Raw genomic sequence first — 19,245 nt, forward strand, 5'->3', positions numbered from 1 at the left:
CCCTGCATTGGCAGGTGGATGCTTAACCAGTGCGCCACCAGGGAAGCCCGATGAGAGACCTTTTAATAAGCTAATTATCAAGCTTTAAATAAAGTTCCCATTTTCACATTATTTTTAGTTTGTTCCCTGTTTAAGAGCATAAGGTGGATTAGGTCTCCTTTGAAGTTGAGGTATTGATGGGTACTAAATACACAGTTCTTTTCTTATTTCTATTTAATGGAAAAAAATCCCTCTTTTGCCACTTACAACCTACTTTGTACTTACTTTTTCTACTTACTTTTGCTGCTTACAACTTACTTTTTGTACTCTACAACCATAGAAACTCACTACTTCCTGCTTCTCGGTAACTGCTTTTTCTTAGGTTTATTTGATTGTACTCAGCATTTTCATTCTTGGATTTAAAAATTAAAAAAATTATCTCAGTAAAGGTTTCTAGTGCTGCCTTGGAGTGGAGATGTTATTCATGGTAGAAGCTTGGGAATACACTCACCAGACCAGTCTATTTCAACTGACTGTTAGAACAGATTTATGGCTGCCAGGTGGAAACTCCTTGTTCTAATTAATTAGCCTTCTGCTGTTCCTCTGAGTGTGGCACTCTTAAGGGGGTCTGTGAACATCTAGGTAGATTGATATAAGAGTTAATCAGGAAAAAATCAGAGAGATTTTGCTTTCTATTAATTAGATGCTATAAAAAGTAATTTTTTTTTTCTCCCCTGAACTCTGGGAGTGTTAGTGTATGAGTGTGTCAAGTACTGCCCCTCTGTCCTCTGCTGTCCCAGCTTTTTATTCAGCAAAATTCCTAATTTACAGAAAAATAGGCCAATCACCTAGATTCAATAATTAACATTTGCCATTTTTACTTTATCTATACACATTTTCCTTTTTGGCTTTTTATTACATAGTTGAGAGAAAATTCAGGTTGATGTCCACCAGTTAGTAGTTCTGATTTTCACATTATTCCTGAAATGTAGAACATTTTGACTTCTGAGTCAGAAAATGGAGTCAGAAAGTGAAGTTTTCTTCTTGATGTTAATCATGATACAAACATTAAACATATAACCACACCTACCTTTTAGGAACTTGGGAGGCACACCTAAAATGAGGAAGTAGGAGATTGATATCATTAATTTACATTCAGCCCAGAAGATGTTGAGTTGTTGTCAAGAACCCCAGTGTCTCCAAGCTGTGCCTCAGCAAGTTAACCACACACACCCATGCTAGTCTGTCCTCCAAACTTTTTCACTGTATACTCCCTGGAGGTGGGGATTAAGTAGGGAGAAGGGTAGAAAGAAACTAGCATTTATTGATTGGAGCTAGAAATATATCTTAGCTCATTTAATAATAATAGCAATGTTCTTAGAGATATTACTATCCGCATTTTATAGCTGAGGAGACTAGGTTCAGATAAGTTAAATAATTTGCCCAGAGTCACATACTGCTAGTAAGTAGAGGAGGAGTATTTTTGAATTAAAAAAAAAAAACACCTGTTATTTTTACGTCACTGTGATGACAGTATATCAGGTACATTTAAATTAGGGATCTCAGGTGAAAAATGGTTCTTTTAACATCTTGTAGTTGGATAAATTATTTGTCTCACATGATTGGCAGTCTGGGTGGGACTTAATACTGCTGCTTAGGAGATAGTTGACAAAGGTCTTAGTTCCTTTGGGATTTCAGGGGACTTGATAGTGCTAAGTGAAGAACCTGTAGTCATGTTTTGTGCTTTTCCTCACCCTGATAAAGAAATAGTGGATCAAAAGTACAATGAGGAATCACCTCACACCAGTCAGAATGGCCATCATCAAAAAATCTACAAATAATAAATGCTGGAGAGGGTGTGGAGAAAAGGGGGCCCTCTTGCACTGTTGGTGGGAATGTAAAAATTGATATAGCCACTATGGGGAACAATATGGAGATTCCTTAAAAAACTAAAAATAGAATTACCATATGACCCAGCAGTCTGACAACTGGGCATATACCCAGAGAAAACCGTAATTTAAAAAGACACATGCACCCCAGTGTTCATTGCAGCACTATTTACAATAGCCAGAACATGGAAGTAACCTAAATGTCCCTCAACAGAGGAATGAATAAAGAAGATGTGCTTTAACATAGTAAATTTAACATAGTAAAAATTCCATATATACAATGGAATATTACTCATTTGTAATAAAAAGGAACAAAATTGGGTCATTTGTAGAGACATGGATGGACCTAGAGTCTCATACAGAGTGAAGTAAGTCAGAAAGAGAAAAACAAATATTGTATATTAATGCATATATGTGGACTCTAAAAAAATGGTATAGAAGATCTAATTTGCAAAGTAGAAATAGAGACACAGACGTAGAGAACAAAGGGTGCGGATACCAAGGGGGAAGGGGGGGTGGGATGTATTGGGAGAGGAGGATTAACATATGTACACTGTTGATACTATGTATAAAATAGGTAACTAACGAGGACCTACTGTATAGCGCAGGGAACTCTACTCAATGCTCTGTGGTGACCTAAATGGGAAGGAAATCCAAAAAAGAGGAGATGTATGTATACATATAGCTGAATCAATTTGCTGTATGGTTGAACACAATATTGTAAAGCAACTATACTCCAATAAAAATTTTAAAAAATTAATTAATAAGGGCCTACATGTAAACCATACTATGCAATTTAAAATCTTTGCTTATAATAAAGTCCAATAACTTCTCAAAAAAAAAAAACCAGTGGAAAATTACAAGCTAAACCAGCCTAACAGCTGAATTCCACCACATCAGCATTCTTAGAAGAGATGATGCCAAACATGGCACCACACCCAGAATCAGCCTGGCACACCCCATTAAAGAGTCTAAATCAGAAATTCAGTGGAGAGGTTGTGACTCATCCCAGGATCCTAGAGAAAAAGCTGACGTTAAGATCTAAGGAAGATGGATGGACCTAGAGTCTGTCATACAGAGTGAAGTAAGTCAGAAAGAGAAAAACAAATACCGTATGCTAACACATGTATATGGAATCTAAAAAAAAAAAAAAAAAAAAAGAGGTCATGAAGAACCTAGGGGCAAGACAGGAATAAAGACACAGACCTACTAGAGAATGGACTTGAGGACACAGGGAGGGGGAAGGGTAAGCTGGGACAAAGTGAGAGAGTGGCACGTACATATGTACACTACTGAACGTAAAATAGATAGCTAGTGGGAAGCAGCCGCATAGCACAGGGAGATCAGCTCGGTGCTTTGTGACCACCTAGAGGGGTGGGATTGGGAGGGAGGGAGATGCAAGAGGGAAGAGATATGGGGATATATGTATATGTATTCACTTTGAATTTATATTATATTTGAATTTATATTCACTTTGTTATAAAGCAGACACTAACACACCATTGTAAAGCAATTATACTCCAATAAAGATGTTTAAAAAAAAAAAAAGATCTAAGGAAGAAGCTCAGGCCAAGAATGTTGTTCTTGCTCAGGGCTTTGCCGGTGGTAGCATTAGTAATGTGTGACACTCTTGATATTCCTGAAGGATATATGTTGTTAAGAGTCTCCAGTTCCAGAACACTGCTAATATAAATGTTGATGTAAGGTAGTTTGCTAGGCTCATACACAGGCTAAATGACTAGCCTTCACATTCATCTTAATACCTATATTTGTATTAGATATTTTAAATAATAAGAGCAGTTAACATTTATTGAGTACTTACTTTGTGCGGGCCCTATCCTAAGCAGTTTTACACATATTAACTCATTTAATACAACAACCCTATGAGGTAGATAAGGAAACAACTCAGAGAGTAATGCAGAGATCATGGTTAGGCAAAGGAACGGAAATTTGAATCTAAGGAGTCTAGATCTAGTGTTTTTGCTTTTGACTGCTGTGCTGTATCCAAACCATTGTGCTATATTAGAAAAACACTATAAGGTAGGTATTATCTCATTTTTCTAATAAATTATTTTTTAAGGTCAAACTTGAATAGGAAAAATGTGAATATCAAGTATTAAGAAATTCTTTTAGTCATGTCTCTCTCTCTTTTTTTTTTTTTAACTTTTGGGCACGCCGCGCAGCATGTGGGATCTTAGTTCCCCGACCAGGGATCGAACCTTTTCCCCTGCATTGGAAGCATGGAGTCTTAACCACTGGACCGCCAGGGAAGTCCCTAGTCATGTCTCTCTTATCTAGCTCAGATGGCTTGATGAGTCTTCCTTTTAGTCTTTTGAACTTGTAGTGCCAAATCTTAGAAATTAGACTAGTAGCCTCTTTCTGGATCTAAGCTAAAACCTTCTTGAAGTTTGTGTTATAATTAAAAGTAAATTAAAATCTTGAATTGCCCTTAAAACTCTTGTGGAAAATAAGAAAGAAGAAAACCTTAGAGAGGCATGAAGGCTTTTTAAAGATCTTCTGAGATGAATTTGCAGTCGATGCTAGTTGAGAGAATCGCTTTCTAATAACATGTAATACATTGTCAGGTAGTTGTTCCTAGACTTCTTTGTGAGGTATCTTTGTGACCAGATTGCTTCTTTAGTCTCTATAGCTGTTTTCTCTAAGTTCCTGTAGTTCATAGGACATAGAACTTAGCATTTAAATAAGGACTAACTCAGTGTTGATGTTATACCTACCTCCCCCTGTCATTGGCCTAATTCAGGCCCTTATGTTTTTCTTGGACAACAGTTTCCTTACTCTTTCTCTGCTGTATTCTTTTTTATTTTTTCAACAAATATATACTTAATAATGTCTGCTAAGTGTGAGACGCTGTGCTCAGCACTGGGTATATCAGCAGTAAACAAGACAGACATTGTCTTGCCCTAGCAGAATGTATAGTCTACTAACTGGTCAGTCTGTTTTCCATACCATTGCCATAAACGTTTTCGAAAATTCAGGTCTGATTTTTGCTGGTTCTCTTTTGCCTACCTCAGGCTTTTCATAGTCAAGTTGTAGCATACCATAACGGTTCAGATGACTTGTCCGATGAAGCCATCCTTGATCACTCCTTAGAAGCAGAAATAATTATTTTCTTATCCTGGTTCCCATAGCCCTTTATAAAAATCCTTATCAGAGTATTTATTATATTTTATTATAGTTGTTTGTATCAGTTTCCTGTAATTGTTTGTGAATTTCTTGAGACCAGTGAAAGTATTTTATTTATTATTGTTTTATCCTCAGTGTCGGATATAGAATCTGGAATGTAAGTGCTCCATAAAAGTTTAAAGTATAGTATAGTCTTAGTACTTTCTATATCATGTATGTATGTTTTGTTCCTCCAACTATTAGGTTACAGACTGTCTTATAATTTCTTTGTATTCCTTCTGTTATCCAGGCTGATGCAAAGGACATCCTTAAAAAATATTTACTGATTATTATTAGCCTTTCAGTATCTTCTGCATGGTAGTTCTTTTCTAGAAAAGCATTTATTGATCCCTTGTTTTACAGAATGTCTCACTATATTTAAAAAAATCCAAATATTTTATTTAAAGGGGCCTTATTTCTGTGATACGCCTATCTTAAGCAACAGCTCATTGATACTGTGACTGGTAAGATGGATCTTGCCTGCTTTCTTCTGTTTGTCTACTAGAATACTTGGAGGTAAATTTGTGGTTCACCTTCAGAAAAGATATGATATGCATCTTGTGTATCATCTTCACTTCTGCTCTTATGTTGCTGCCCTTTGTATCGATTATTGCTCTCCTGTTTTTAATTTTATTTAATGTTGTATTGTTTATGTCTTTATATGCCACTTTAGATCCTTAAACTAACTAAAAACCAGACAAAAACCTAGAAACCAGTGGTACTTTCATTTATCCTCCAAGTACTTATTGAATCCTAAGTCCTATGCCTTAAGAGAGAAATAATACATAATACCTATCCCAAGAAACTGGAATTTGTTAATGTAGAAAACACTTGATGTAAGAAAGGTTAGACAAGAGGGCTTTGGCAGGTGATGGGAGGCATAGGGTTTGGAGATTTAGGTGCTTCTGGAGAAGGTGACATTTGAACTGAATCTTGAGAACTGGCTAGTATTTTGATTGGTAAAAAAGGAGAGATTGGGCATTCTAGTAGGTGGAAACAGTAAGTGACCAAGAAAATATAATTTGTGTTATTCATTAGGGTTATCCACCCAAAATTTCTGTTTCTCTTCCCAGTCACATGTTATGATTGCATGTCCTTGCCCCTTGGAAGTTAGGTGTGGCCATGTAAGTTGCTTTGACCAATGATGTGTGAGCTGAAGTGACCTGAGTCATTTCCATATAGAAGGTTTAAGAATCCGTGCATTCACTGTGCTTTCTTTTCCTCTGCCACAGTGATCTGCAGTGCTCTGATTAGCCTGTGGGCCAAATATGGTCTGCCTGTATTTGTAAATAAAGTTTTATTGGAACATAGCCATCGTGATTTGTTTATGTATTGTCTATGGCTGCTTTTGCACTACAACAGCAAAGTTGAATAGTTGTTACAGAGAGCGTATATTCCATAAAGCTGAATATATTTACTATCTGGCCAAGAAAAGTCTTGCTGACAGCTGCTCTGGATGTTGGCTGCTTAGAATGAGGATTTTGTAGAGCAGAGACTCGTGCTGACCCACAGTGGACATATGCATATGCCATCAGAAAGAAAGAAATCTGTATTCACTGATATTTTGGGGTTGTTTGTTATAGTAGTATAATCCAGCCCATCCTGACAGCCAGGCTCTTTATAGGAAAAATATTTCAGTTGCTCACAGAGGAAGAAACCTTATGGACAGGAGTAATGTGGAACAAAGATGGATAGGAATGTTAGGGTACTGTTGTTAAAGTACGAGACTGTTAAGCTCAGGTGTTTAGATTTTATTTAGAATCCTCATTATGGAATCAGGACTTAACAATTTTTTTTGAGGGACTGAAGAATAGCATGGTGGGAGCTTTATGGTAAAAAGTTTAATCTGCCCATAGTTATAGAAAGGCTGGAGCATTCGTTGAGTCAGGAATTTGATCTCTGTAAAACAAAAGTCCCTAGAAACTGGACTGACAGTGGTTTAAATGGAGTTTTTTTTTTTTTTTTTCGTAATAAGTTGCAGTGACTTAATTTCTTGTGCCATTAATGTTTAATAGCAACCTCAGATTTTTTGTAATTTGAGCTGTTTATACAAGTGAGGAAACATCATTGTAAAGGGAGTTGTGATAGTTGAGGGCCAGTTTTTTTATTTCCTTCTTTTTTTCTTTGATTTCCTCTTTTTTAGGTAAAGCAAACGCATCAGACACTGCCATCAACTCAGTGAAATTTTGTGTCAGGTAGCCTAAGGTAGTTTAAAGTGGAAAAATGGTCACTTTAGAATTCGGTCTTACTGCATCTCCTGTTACTTCATCTGCTATATATCTGCTGAAGGAAACCTTTGTCAGTTTGCCAAGTTACATGAATGCAGCTGAGAGTATATAGCAGTTCCTCAAGGTTAAAATATAATATTTTAGGGTACTGAATCCTTCAGGTTTCCTAAAGCAGTTTCATCCTGCATATATGATGTTTTGAAGATACATAGAAGGAAAAGAAGAACAATAATAACAACGAAAAATGCTGTAGAAAATTCCTGTATAATCAGGTTATTTTGTAAAGTGATGGACAAACTTGTTCTTCTAATCCTTTTTGGCTTTAGTGAAAGAATGTTCTTTTTTACTTGTTTTGATTTTACTGGCATAGCGGCCTTTGGAAATTTGGAAAATTCATTGCATTGCAGGCCTGTTTTGTTCTTTATTAAGCTGTTAATTATTCCTTTTCTCTTGGAGTTTATATTTTAATAATACAACATCTCACATATAGACCATTTCTTTAAAAGAAATAAACGGTACAGAAATATTTTTTTGCCTTTTTATTGATTATGAAAATAATACATGTTTATATTGCTTGGGACTCTGGTTGCAGGTTATAGAAACCCTATATGAATTAACTTTAGCAGAACAGTTTAATATATTAGCTTACTGTGAGCAGGCATCTGCAGACACAGGGTGAGCTGGTATTAGGTAAGACTGCAACATGGGACTCTTGTGTTTTTCTCTTGGCAATGTGTTTTACATTTTTAGTAAATGTTTTCTGTGTAGTTGAAAAATGCATACAATGTGTTTATATAACGTGTATATTTATAAAGTTATGTATATTTTGTATTGGGGCAGCAAGTTATGATATGTACATTTCATATATGTATATTATATATTCTTTTTTTAAAAAAATTATTTATCTTCAGCTGCGTTGGGTCTTCGTTGCTGCACGCGGGCTCTCTCTAGTTGTGGTGAGCGGGGGCTACTCTTTGTTGCGGTGCGCGGGCTTCTAATTGCAGTGGCATCTCTTGTTGCAGAGCACTGGCTCTAGGTGTGCGAGCTTCAGTAGTTGTGGCACGCGGGCTCGGTAGTTGTGGCTCGCGGGCTCTAGAGCGGAGGCTCAGTAGTTGTGACGCACATGCTTATTTACTCCGCGGCATGTGGAATCTTCCCGGAGCAGGGCTTGAACCCGTGTCCTCTGCATTGGCAGGCAGATTCTTAACCACTGCGCCACCAGGGAAGTATCTATATATTCTTTTTTATGGGCAGATAGAGAAATAGATGAGTGTGGGATTCCGTGTCAGTATACTTATACTTTAATCATGGCTCTGTGACTTGGCAAATAATTTATCTTATCTGTGAGTCAGTTTCTTTGTATGTAAAATGAAAATAATACTGTTACTCTATATCATGGGATGGCTTTGAAATTAAGCAAGATAGTACATACAGGGTGTTTAGAACAGTCCTTTATAAGTAGTGAACATGGACTAAATGTTATTATAAATACTGTAATGTTTATATTATATTATTAATGTACACGTGCACTATATATATATATTGTGTTAATATATGGATAGATACATATGGACTTTGTATCTTGCTTTCTTCACTAAACTGTTTGTTTTCTTTATTATATTTTTGAACTTTAACACCTTTTAGAAAACTCACAAACCTAAAGGAAATAAACTTTGGAGTTCATTGGTGATTTTAACGTTCCTCTAGGAAGCATGGCATTTTTGGAAAACCTTTGCTTGAGCATGCTAGGCTTTAACCCAAAGATGTGATGTGTTCAGAAGGAATAAGAGATGACTAATACCCATGAATGGCTGAACGTGTTGGTTAGTGAAATTTGTATATCCCTTTCCTGAATTGAAACGATGACTTTTTGGTATAAACAGACTAAAGATCAACCAGGGACTCTTTATCAATATGTAAAATGACAGTTTTTTCATTACTAGTATGAATCATATTATGACTAGATTTTAAGTCTGTTTTTATTATTGTGCTCTGCAGAATGACCGATTTGTTATTTGCACTACTTGTGTGGAATTTACTATTGCTGCCTGTTTATATTTTCAGATGTAGCCTGTCGCGCTCCTAAAGATTGCCAGTACTTATAAACTTTTCTTATGGGACTGAGTGGTGATATAATGAATGTGATTTTTTGAATTGTATAATGAAATATATCAACATTTGCAAAACCTGCAAAACCCAGTGAACCAGTATTTTTCAAATGAACAGTACCTGATGTTACAAAATCATACATGGGTAAAAGATTCATTTGAAGTATAAGATAGACCAATGAATTTTAATCTAAAACTCATCAAGTTTTGAGGTTGTATCATAAATTTGTGTGTGTGTGTGTGTGTGTGTGTGTATGTATATATAAAGTTTTCTGAAAAGGCTTAAAAATACTTTCTCCCCTTTCCAACTACATATGTGCAAGGCTGGGTTTTCTTTATGTACTGTAACCAAAACCCCACATTTTAATAGATTTAATGTAGAAGTGGTTATAGAGTCCAGATATCTTCTGCAGACATTAAAGATATTTGCACAAATGCAAAAGACTCTTACAACTATTTTTTATTTGTTTATTTCAGAATATAAAATTATTTTTCATAAAATATATTCTTTAACATGTAAATATTATTGGGTTTTAATATTAATGAATTAATATTTTCTAATTTTCAGTTTTAATTTCTAATATAGTAAATATTGATATATATATAAATCAATGTAAACAAAAGTTCTTTAGGGTTCTTAATATTTAATAGCATAAAAATTAAAAATTGTGTTTAAAATGCTGGAGAGCTGATAGTTTGGATGAAAGGAAACTGAAGAAACATGACAGTTGAATGTAATACATGGTCCTGGGCCGGATACTCTCCAGGAGGAAATGAAAACGCTCTAAAGAACATTATTGGGACAGTTGACAGGATTGGAATATGGACTCTGGATTAGATTATAATTTTATCAATGTAAATTTTTTGAATTTGATAATTGTATTATAGTTAGGTAAGATAGGAAATACACATTGTAGTTTTAAGGGTATAATACATGCAACACATTCTAAACATACATGTACATATATGTAGAAGAGAAAGTGTTAAAACAAATGTGGCAAAAACATTACAAATTGGTGAATTCTGTATAACGGCTAAATAGGAGTTCTCTATTATTTGTACAATGTGAAGTTATTTCAAAATAAAAATTAAAAAATTATGAAGTAATATAATGAATCTTTTAGAAGTGGATTTTACAGATTGATTGAGTGTCTTTTTGTGCTTGTGAATGACTGAGAGGTTTTGAGCAGTGGATAACTGGCTACGTAAGTCCTTTGGAGTTTTCACTGCTTTTCAGAGGACACTCCTTGTGCTCTGCTGCCCCCTAGTGACTTTTATGCTCATCAGCAGTTTATTCTGTAAGTACAAGTTGGGAATTTGGATCACTGTAGTCATCATTTAAAAATAATTTAGTATCAACTAAAAGAATTGTTTTGGGGGGGTGGAGGAAGATACTACTGTGAAGATCTCATGATCTGTTTTGTCTTATAATTTTTTAAAAATTATATTTTTGTTCTTGTGGTTCCTTTGAATTGTATCCTGTCTCCCCTTCCCCCCCTCTTTTTTTTGAAGATAGTATTTATTGGTTCCTCATCTGACAGAAACAGTAGAATTTCCTGTATTTTCTTTCCCTCTCTTTTCTGTGACCACAAATATTAGTCAATAATATTATGTTAGTGTTTTACTTTATAGTCTTAAAATGTTTAGAATTCTGCTAGCCCATAATCTCTCATTTGCAATTTGAAAATTCCAAAGGCTCTGAAACCATTTGTCGTCAAAAGCTGTCTGAATTCATTTGGCAACAAAACTTGATGTGAGTTGCTGTGAGATAGTGATAGTCTTTATATTTACCACTTGTGTGAATATTCCTACATTTGCTGCAGAGTTACTAATGTTACTAAACTAAACCCCAAGGGTTTTAGATTAGGAATTGTAGACTTGTACCTGATTTGCTTAGCTTTGACTCCCAGTTATGAGGTATGAAGCGTCACCAGCTTATACTACTTTCTCTCTTTTCTCTCTTCTTTTTATTAGTTGTATAATTTTTACATACTATTGAAAAAATTTTTATTAGAGTATAGTTGATTTACAATGTTGTGTTATCACATACTATTTTTTTTTTTTGCGGTACGCAGGCCTCTCACTGCTGTGGCCTCTCCCGTTGCGGAGCACAGGCTCCGGACGCGCAGGCTCAGCGGCCATGGCTCACGGGCCCAGCCGCTCTGTGGCATGTGGGATCTTCCTGGACCGGGACATGAACCCGTGTCCCCTGCATCAGCAGGCGGACTCTCAACCACTGCACCACCAGGGAAGCCCACATACTATTTTTATATACCATATTTTGTCACTCTTAATCTGATCTTTTTGTCTTAGAGTTGTAGTTAAATATGTTCCCTTATTACTTCCAGTCTTTTTTGTTGAAGTTTCTCTTGCCATTTAGTTTGGTTGGAGTTTTTCTCTACCAGTTACCTTCAGACGGACTTATATAAACAATAATTTTTGAGTTATTGTATATTCAGAATGGCCGCTCTGTAGACTGTACATTCAAAGGACAGCTTCATTGAACTTAAAACTTTGACTCATATTTTGTTTCCCTGAGTATTGTCTTCTGGTGTTCGGTGTTGTAGAAAGGTCTGATGGCTGCTGGATTTTCTTTTCCTGATTATTGACTGTTTTTTTTCTTTTGCTGTCTTTTGGTTCTTCTTTTTCTAATCTATAGGAATTACTCTAAGGATTACCACATGCATCTTTGACTCATAAAAGTATAATATAAATTAATTCTTTTATCATTTCCTTGATACTACTAGGACCATATAACACTTCATTTTCATTTACCCTTTCCCATCTGTTAATCTATTGCTGTCATGAATTTTAATTTTACATGTCATTTAGTGCCCCCAAGACATTATTATTTTGTAGAGTCAGCATTCATTTATGTTTACCCCTTTTTGGTTTCCTACATTTCTGTGCTTTATTCTGAGATTACTTTCTTTTTGCATGAAGAACTCTCTTTAGCATTTCTTTGAATGCAAGCCTAATACTGACACATTCTCTCATTTTTTTGCTTGTTTGTATGAAAAGTGTCTTTATTTTACCTTAATTTTTTTGAAATTGTGGTAAAACATACATAACAAAATTTACCATTTTAACCGTCTTTAAGTGTATAGTTTAATGGCATTAAGTATATTCACATTATTGTGCAATCATTACCATCATCCATCTTCAGAATTTTCGTAATGTTCCCAAACTGAAATTCTGTGCCCATTAAACAATAACTCCTCATTCTCCCCTTTCCCTTCTCCTGGCAGCCACTATTCTACTTCCTGTCTCTATAAATCTGACCCTTCTGAGTACTTCATATATGTGGAGTCATACAATATTTGTCCTTTTGTGACTGGCTTATTTCACTTAGGATAATGTCTTCAGGGTTCATCCATGTTGTAGCATGTGTCACAATTTCCTTCTTTTTTAAGGTTGAATAATATTCCATTGTATGTGTACCACATTTTGTTTATCCATTCATCCTTCAATGAACATTTGAATTGCTTCTTCCTTTTGGCTGTTGTGAATAATGCTGCTATGAACATAGATGTGTAAATATTTCTTTGAGTCCCTGTTTCACTTTTTTTGGGTATGTACCCAGAAGTAGAATTGCTGGATTATATGGTAAATTATTTTTAATTTTTTGAGGAACTGCCAAATTGTTTTCTGTAGTGGATGTACCATTTTACATTGCCTGCCTTAATTTTTTAGGGACTTTTTTTTTTAAAACTAGTTTTAGGATTCTAGGCTGGCAGTTTATTTTTTTTCAGCACTTTACTGTATATAATTCATTTGTTGTTTGACATATATTTCCTGTTAAAAAGTTAGCTCTTAATCTTAATGTTGTTCCTTTAATATTTTTTACCATGGTTTTGTTTTTCTGCAGTTTTACTATGAGGTGCTTACGTATAGTTTTCTTTGTATTTATCCTGTCGGGTTTGTAGAGCTTGAAACTGTGGATTGATGTCTTTCATTAGTTTTGGGAAATAGTTGACTCTGATGTTTTAAATATTGCCATTCCCCCATTATAGAAAGACTAGACCTCTTTCTGCAGAGTCACAAATTTAAAACTATTTTCCTAGTAACACTAAGATATTGCTTTCTTCTTTTACTCACATTCTTGCAGGAGAATATAGTGAAGTACCCCAGAGGCTATATGATATGTGAAGACAGTCATTGTTTTAATGGCTAATGTAATATATGCTTGTGTATTCTTATGTTTAAATTCTTATTCAGCTTTAATTTTTAATGTGATAAATGTCAATAAATATAATCACATATATAAAAGTTCTTGGGGAGATCCATATTTTTTGAGTATGGAAATACCCTTAAGCCAAACAGTTTGAGAACTGCTGGGGTAGGCATTTTGACTCTATCCCATATATTTCATATTTTTTATAGTCTTCTGTATTTTATATATTTTTATTTTCCTTTTTATCCTTTTTTTTTAAATGGGAAGAGTATTCATTTTAATTATGCTCCAAGGTGTTACAGAGCTAGATTAACAAATTTCAGTCAGTATAAAATAGACTTATTGTCAATATTCAGTCACAATACAACCCAGGTAAATGAATCATTACTTTATACAAGGCTCAGATGTTTAAAATCTATCTTAACTTTACACATGTACTATAAAATGATAAATACTTAAAATGACAATGCAAGGGAAAATATTATAAAAATAGAATTGTCGTAGACCCTTGTATGAAAGTTCTTTAAAGTTCTGCCTTAAGGAATAATACCATGCTGCATATCAGAGCCAGAAATAAAGCATTTTCCTTGAGGTTACACTGCTCAGCGATATACTGGATGCACTCTAAAGTACCATGCCTGACAAGAATCAGAAGAGACAAGGCCTTCAATAATGTTGAGAGGAAAAAAAAAGAGAGAGGAGTAATCAATTGTCATATGCTGATTTCTGCTGGAATGGCCTCTTTAAACAATTATAGCACTGTGGAAGAACTGAAGAAGGGGACCAGTCTCAGCTTTATATAAAGGATTTCCAAGTCAGCACAAACTCAGACAGTGTTAAAAGGTACTGTTCCCAGTACTCTCCACTCTTCAACCCTTTACATGGATTCCTCGTCCTAAGTCCCTGTTTTTTCTCTAATTTCTTCCTAAGGGCTTACCAAACACACTTTCTGTTTTCTATTATCCAACATACAAACCAAAAGGCATTAAGCAAAACAATATCTGTCAGTCAAGTCAGTTCTAAAGACACCAATTTTGGTTTAAGTATTAATCTTGAGATTTACGCATAAACATCCTTCTTCCACAGACACTCCCACCTCCCCTTACATATTGACTCCATCCTAAACTGTGAAGCAATATGAAGTTTTAAGATTTTTTTTTTTTCCTTCATCAGTGATTTGCCTGTTGCCAAGCTGCTTGGTTGGCAGCAATATCAGGAGCTGTTTGGAATGCTTGGTCAGAATATATAAGAAGGATGTGATCAGTGAATTATTGTAACCTATCAAAGTGAGCTTTTGCAGGCATACATGAAGAATTTACCTTTAGACTTCTCGCACTCATTTCAGAAGGGAGAAAATGTGTCTTAAAAGGGAAAGGAAAAAAATTAGATAAGGAAATACAGCAAAATATTAATACGTAGTAATAGGAAAGGGAATGCTACCTACATTGTGGGGAAGTTTCTGGCATAAAAATCAGACTTTCTCTCCCATTACTCTTTGCACAAGATTAACAGTTGATTTACATCAAGAGGGGCAGAAAGCCACTAAACACTTTCTTCAAAGGTAGGGAATTTCTTTTTGAAATGAGCATTAGAGAAGGGAGGAAAAGGTGGGGAAAACTCAGTCAAAGAGGTCCTCAAACATGCGTTGTCTCATTGCTATGTATGCTTCCTTTTCATCTGGTGTCATTTGGGCCACCAGCTCTGGCTTCTGGCTCACTTCGCTGTAGGAGAACGGACGGCCAGCCACCATGACAATGGGGTCATCTGCTCCTTCCTCAAATTCATTCTTCCCCTCATCCTCTTCCCCATGATGTGCAGCCACAGCTGCCGCACAGGGTGGAGAGTCATCGTCTCACTGGCCTCACTCTCAGAGTCACTGCCATTGGCAGTGGTCACAGGAGCAGCCGCCCCCACTGAGCCTGCTGTGGCAGAGGGGGTCTTCTTCTCATGAATGAGCAGTGCTCGGTGACCTCCTCGTTATCATCTGGCCCCGCACGGCCTTCCTCACGCTCCTGAAACGAGTCTGTATCTAAGCCACCTTCCTTCATCTCTTCAGAACTATGTGCTCCTTGGATAGTGCTCTCTCTTAACCAGATAGTTCTCTCTTTGGCAGATTTTCCTTCCAGTGAGGCTCGATGAAGATCGTCTTGGTCATCCATGTTAATGACAACATTCTGAGTGTATACGTACTCATAAGACGGACCTTGGTGGCCCATGCTCCCTGGTGGTGCCCACCTGCCAGGCCAGCAGCTGCAGCAGCAGTTGCTGCACGGTCCTTGCTCTGTTTCAGGGCTGGTATTTCTGTGGGTTCTGGCTCAAGTATTTCATAGGCCAAGTTCACATCCTCTGTCTCTCAAAGCAAAGCATAAATGGGCTCAGTTTGTTCATTAAACCTTGCCAAAAGTGTGTGTGCATCTTTTTTGGGCATTGCTGATTCATCTTCTTCTACCTCTGTGTGGCAGAAAATATAGCGGAAAGTTCCTGTCATGGGACCAAAGAGCTGATTATCTTCTAAATCTGTAAAAGTACCACTGCAGATGGACATTTGAAGGAGGCCCGGTTGGTGGAATCTCTGTCATCAGTTTCAATCCTCCTTCTCATGTGGTCCAATTTATATTTTACCACATTAACAAGAGTACGATAATTGATAAAGTAGTAGTTGTGGTGAGTGGTTTTCCCATCTGCAGCAGTCTCCACCCTTATTCTGCACTTGATGAATTTGTCTCCCTTTAAATTATTCAAGAGTGATTGAAGTTGCTTCTGATCAAGCTTGAGCAGCTCCAGCATGTCCTCCTCTTTCACACAGTTTCGGATCAAGACGTCCAAGGCCAAAGCATGCTCAATGCCATAAAACCCCCGGATCACATACTTGGCTAACTGCTTCAGTGCTGCAGGAACCTTGGTGAGGACATCTGGATCTGCCATCTTTAGCAGCAAACTTCAACTTTAAATGTACTGACCAAAGCACATCCTGCATGGGGAGGGCCCTGTGCCACATCATTCAGCCTGTTACCTTTGCCTGAAACACCTTAGGGGACCCAGAGTGAATCCTTGAACACTCCCACTGCAGCTTCCCTCGGCGCCTCCACTACTGGCTTAAACGAGCCGTGCCACTTGTGCAACAAAGAGAACGCCCTATTCCTGCGACCAGCTTTAGAAACCATGTGCTACTTTCCTCTTTATGCTTTAATTTGGATATTTTCTATTAATTTATCTTCACTAATCTCCTCTTGCTGATAAACTATCTATGGAGCTCTTAATTTTAAAAATTACATTTTCACTTCTGAATTTTCTCAATTTTTAAATAGCGTATATTTCAAGGCTCTGGTGAATTTTCCATCTTTCTGTCTATTTTGTTCTTTTTCCTTTTTTTTTATCATATTAATCATAGACATTTCAAAGTCCTTTTCTCATAATTTCAATATCTGTATCATCTGTGGATCTTGATTTTCAGTTATATGGTCCTCTCCCTTGGCATGCTTGGTAATTTTGGACTGCATGGAGATAAAAAACTCTTGGAGGTTCTGGGTAACCTTCTCTTCCGTAAGAGAAGGTTAAACTCCCCCCAACCCTGTCTTTTTCGGTAAGGTGGATAGAGTGGCAGTGATCTGAATCCAGTCAGGGTCAGAGCTATGGCTATCTCTGGTTCAGTACTGCCTTTTGCTATAGTCCTTCACATTTTCCAAACAGCCTTGGAGTGATGATTAGGGCCCCTTTCCTCAGGTGGACACTGCATTCTAATCTTTACTCCATACCTCAAGACTACCTAAAACTCTGTTCTGCTTCTCTGCTTGTCGTCTTAGCCTCTTGCCTGCTGTAGGTTAAGAATTCAGCGCATGTATTGAGGGAAAAACAGAAGAGTGTTGTGTTTTTTACCGTTTTTCCTCTCTAGGATCTTTACCTCTTGTCTCTAATTTATGTCACTTCAGTGCCACAAAACTGTCAAAAGCTGATTTCTCTACCTCTTCTGCTTGATTCCTACACTGGAAACTTAGCCTCTCGTGTGCAGACTTGGCAAATATCTTGGGAAAAAGTGACTAAAGAATGTTGGCACACCCCTTCTCATTCTTCCCCTGGTCTCCAGCATTTTGTTCCCTTAATTTCTGATCATCTTAGCAGCTCTGTAAGTCAACCAAGAAAGAACGTCAAAAATAGGTATGCAGAAAGCCTGGATAGGTGTCAGTTCAGATTGGAGCAGGGGAAATGGGAGCATCAGGAGAGAGTTTTCCAGAAAAAAGGGGGGAGATTCCCATAAGAAAGGAATGGTAATCTTAGTATACAACCTGGCTTTAAAAGTGAAGAATATTTATATAGTTAAACTAATACAAATGTTGTTTATTGGTTTTAAAGACAAAGTACTGGTAAACCATAAAAGACAGTTATGATTCTGCAACAGAATATATATATTATTAACCCAACCCAGTCAATGTAAAATTCACTTCAACAGTTGGAAGAAAGTTAGGAAAAGAAATGAAGAGAAAGTAAGGGGGAGCTAATGCCTCACTTTGCACAATTAGGGGGTCAAGGTAGTCATAGATGATGATGTAAGAAATAAAAGCATATTATTAAGAAATAAAAGTACAATATTAAGCATAGTATATTAAATTACAAAAATAACCTTTAGAAAAACTAAAAGTGGTATAAGTATGTTGAGAGGAGAGGGAGGGGGAATGATATGGTATGATGAGGTAAATCTGCTCTGATTATAGCAGAAAGACAATACCTAAACTGATTAAAAAAAAGCAATATTATTATATGTTTTACAGATATGGGCTTACCTCCACAAAATTAAGACCAGAAACATTTTTAAAAGCTCCAAGTGGTTTTCTCTGGAATATTAAAATGGAAATCCAAGAAGCTTAAAGATCCTCAAGCAGGGTAAACACAAGCAACAAAACTACACCAAGGCACCACAAAAGGAATCACATTAATAGCTCAAAAGATGGGAAGGGGGAAATGGAATTATACTTAATTAATTAAAAAGAAAGGAGGAAAAGAGGAAATCATTTACATTAATATAATTACCTATTTGACTAGGTTTAAGTCTGTTATCTTGTTATTTATTATTCATTTGTCCCATCTGTTCTTTGTCCCTTTTTTTCTCTTTTCTTACTTTCCTTAACTAAATTAGATTAACTGAATATATTTTAGGATTCAATTTTCCCCCACTATTGTCTTATTCAGTATACCTTTTTGTTATATATATATTTTAGTGGTTGCTGTAGGGTTTACAATATGCATCTTTAACTTATTACATTTGCTATTGCCTGAATGTTTTGTGTCCCTTCAAAATTCATATGTTGATACCTTACCCTTCCCCCCCACTCCCCCTGCCAATGTGACGATATTAGGAGGTGGGGCCTTTGGGAGTTAATTAATTCATGAGGAAGTCATGAGAGTGGAGCCCTCTTGAAAGGGATTTGTGCCCTTGTAAGAAGAGACATGAGAGCTTGCTCTCTCTCTCTCTGTTCTCTGCAATGTGAGGATACAGTGAGAAGATGACTGTCTGGTAAACCAGGAAGCTGGCCCTCACCAAACACTGGATATGCTGTGCTTTGATCTTGGACTTCTCAGCCTACTGAACTGTGAGAAATAAATTTTTATGAAGCCACTCAGTCTATGTAATTTGTTATAGCAGCCTGAACTGATTAAGACAACAGTCTGCCTTCAAATGATATTATACC

General features: G+C 36.4%; 1 protein-coding gene and 1 pseudogene across 25 annotated transcripts in view; one reads left to right on the forward strand and one right to left on the reverse strand.

Moving 5' to 3' along the window:
• The window catches only part of EXOC6B (exocyst complex component 6B), a 703,642-nt gene that overhangs the window by 40,686 nt on the left and 643,711 nt on the right, over nucleotides 1–19,245 (forward strand). Inside the window, exon 2 of one of the 25 annotated variants that reach the window (XM_089922299.1) lies at nucleotides 18,328–18,439. The exons of 19 other annotated variants lie outside the window; for them this stretch is intronic. The gene's annotated coding sequence lies outside the window, so the exon portion shown is untranslated. 5 more of the 25 variants (XM_089922297.1, XM_089922301.1, XM_089922300.1 and 2 more) reach the window with 5 other exon arrangements.
• LOC149747722 (general transcription factor IIE subunit 1 pseudogene) lies at nucleotides 13,644–17,652 on the reverse strand (annotated as a pseudogene).

The sequence above is a fragment of the Delphinapterus leucas genome, chromosome 13 (genome assembly GCF_059928025.1).
Source record: "Delphinapterus leucas isolate spDelLeu-1000000601 "Yukka" chromosome 13, BTC_Dleu_Yukka2, whole genome shotgun sequence".
Lineage (NCBI taxonomy): Eukaryota > Metazoa > Chordata > Mammalia > Artiodactyla > Monodontidae > Delphinapterus > Delphinapterus leucas.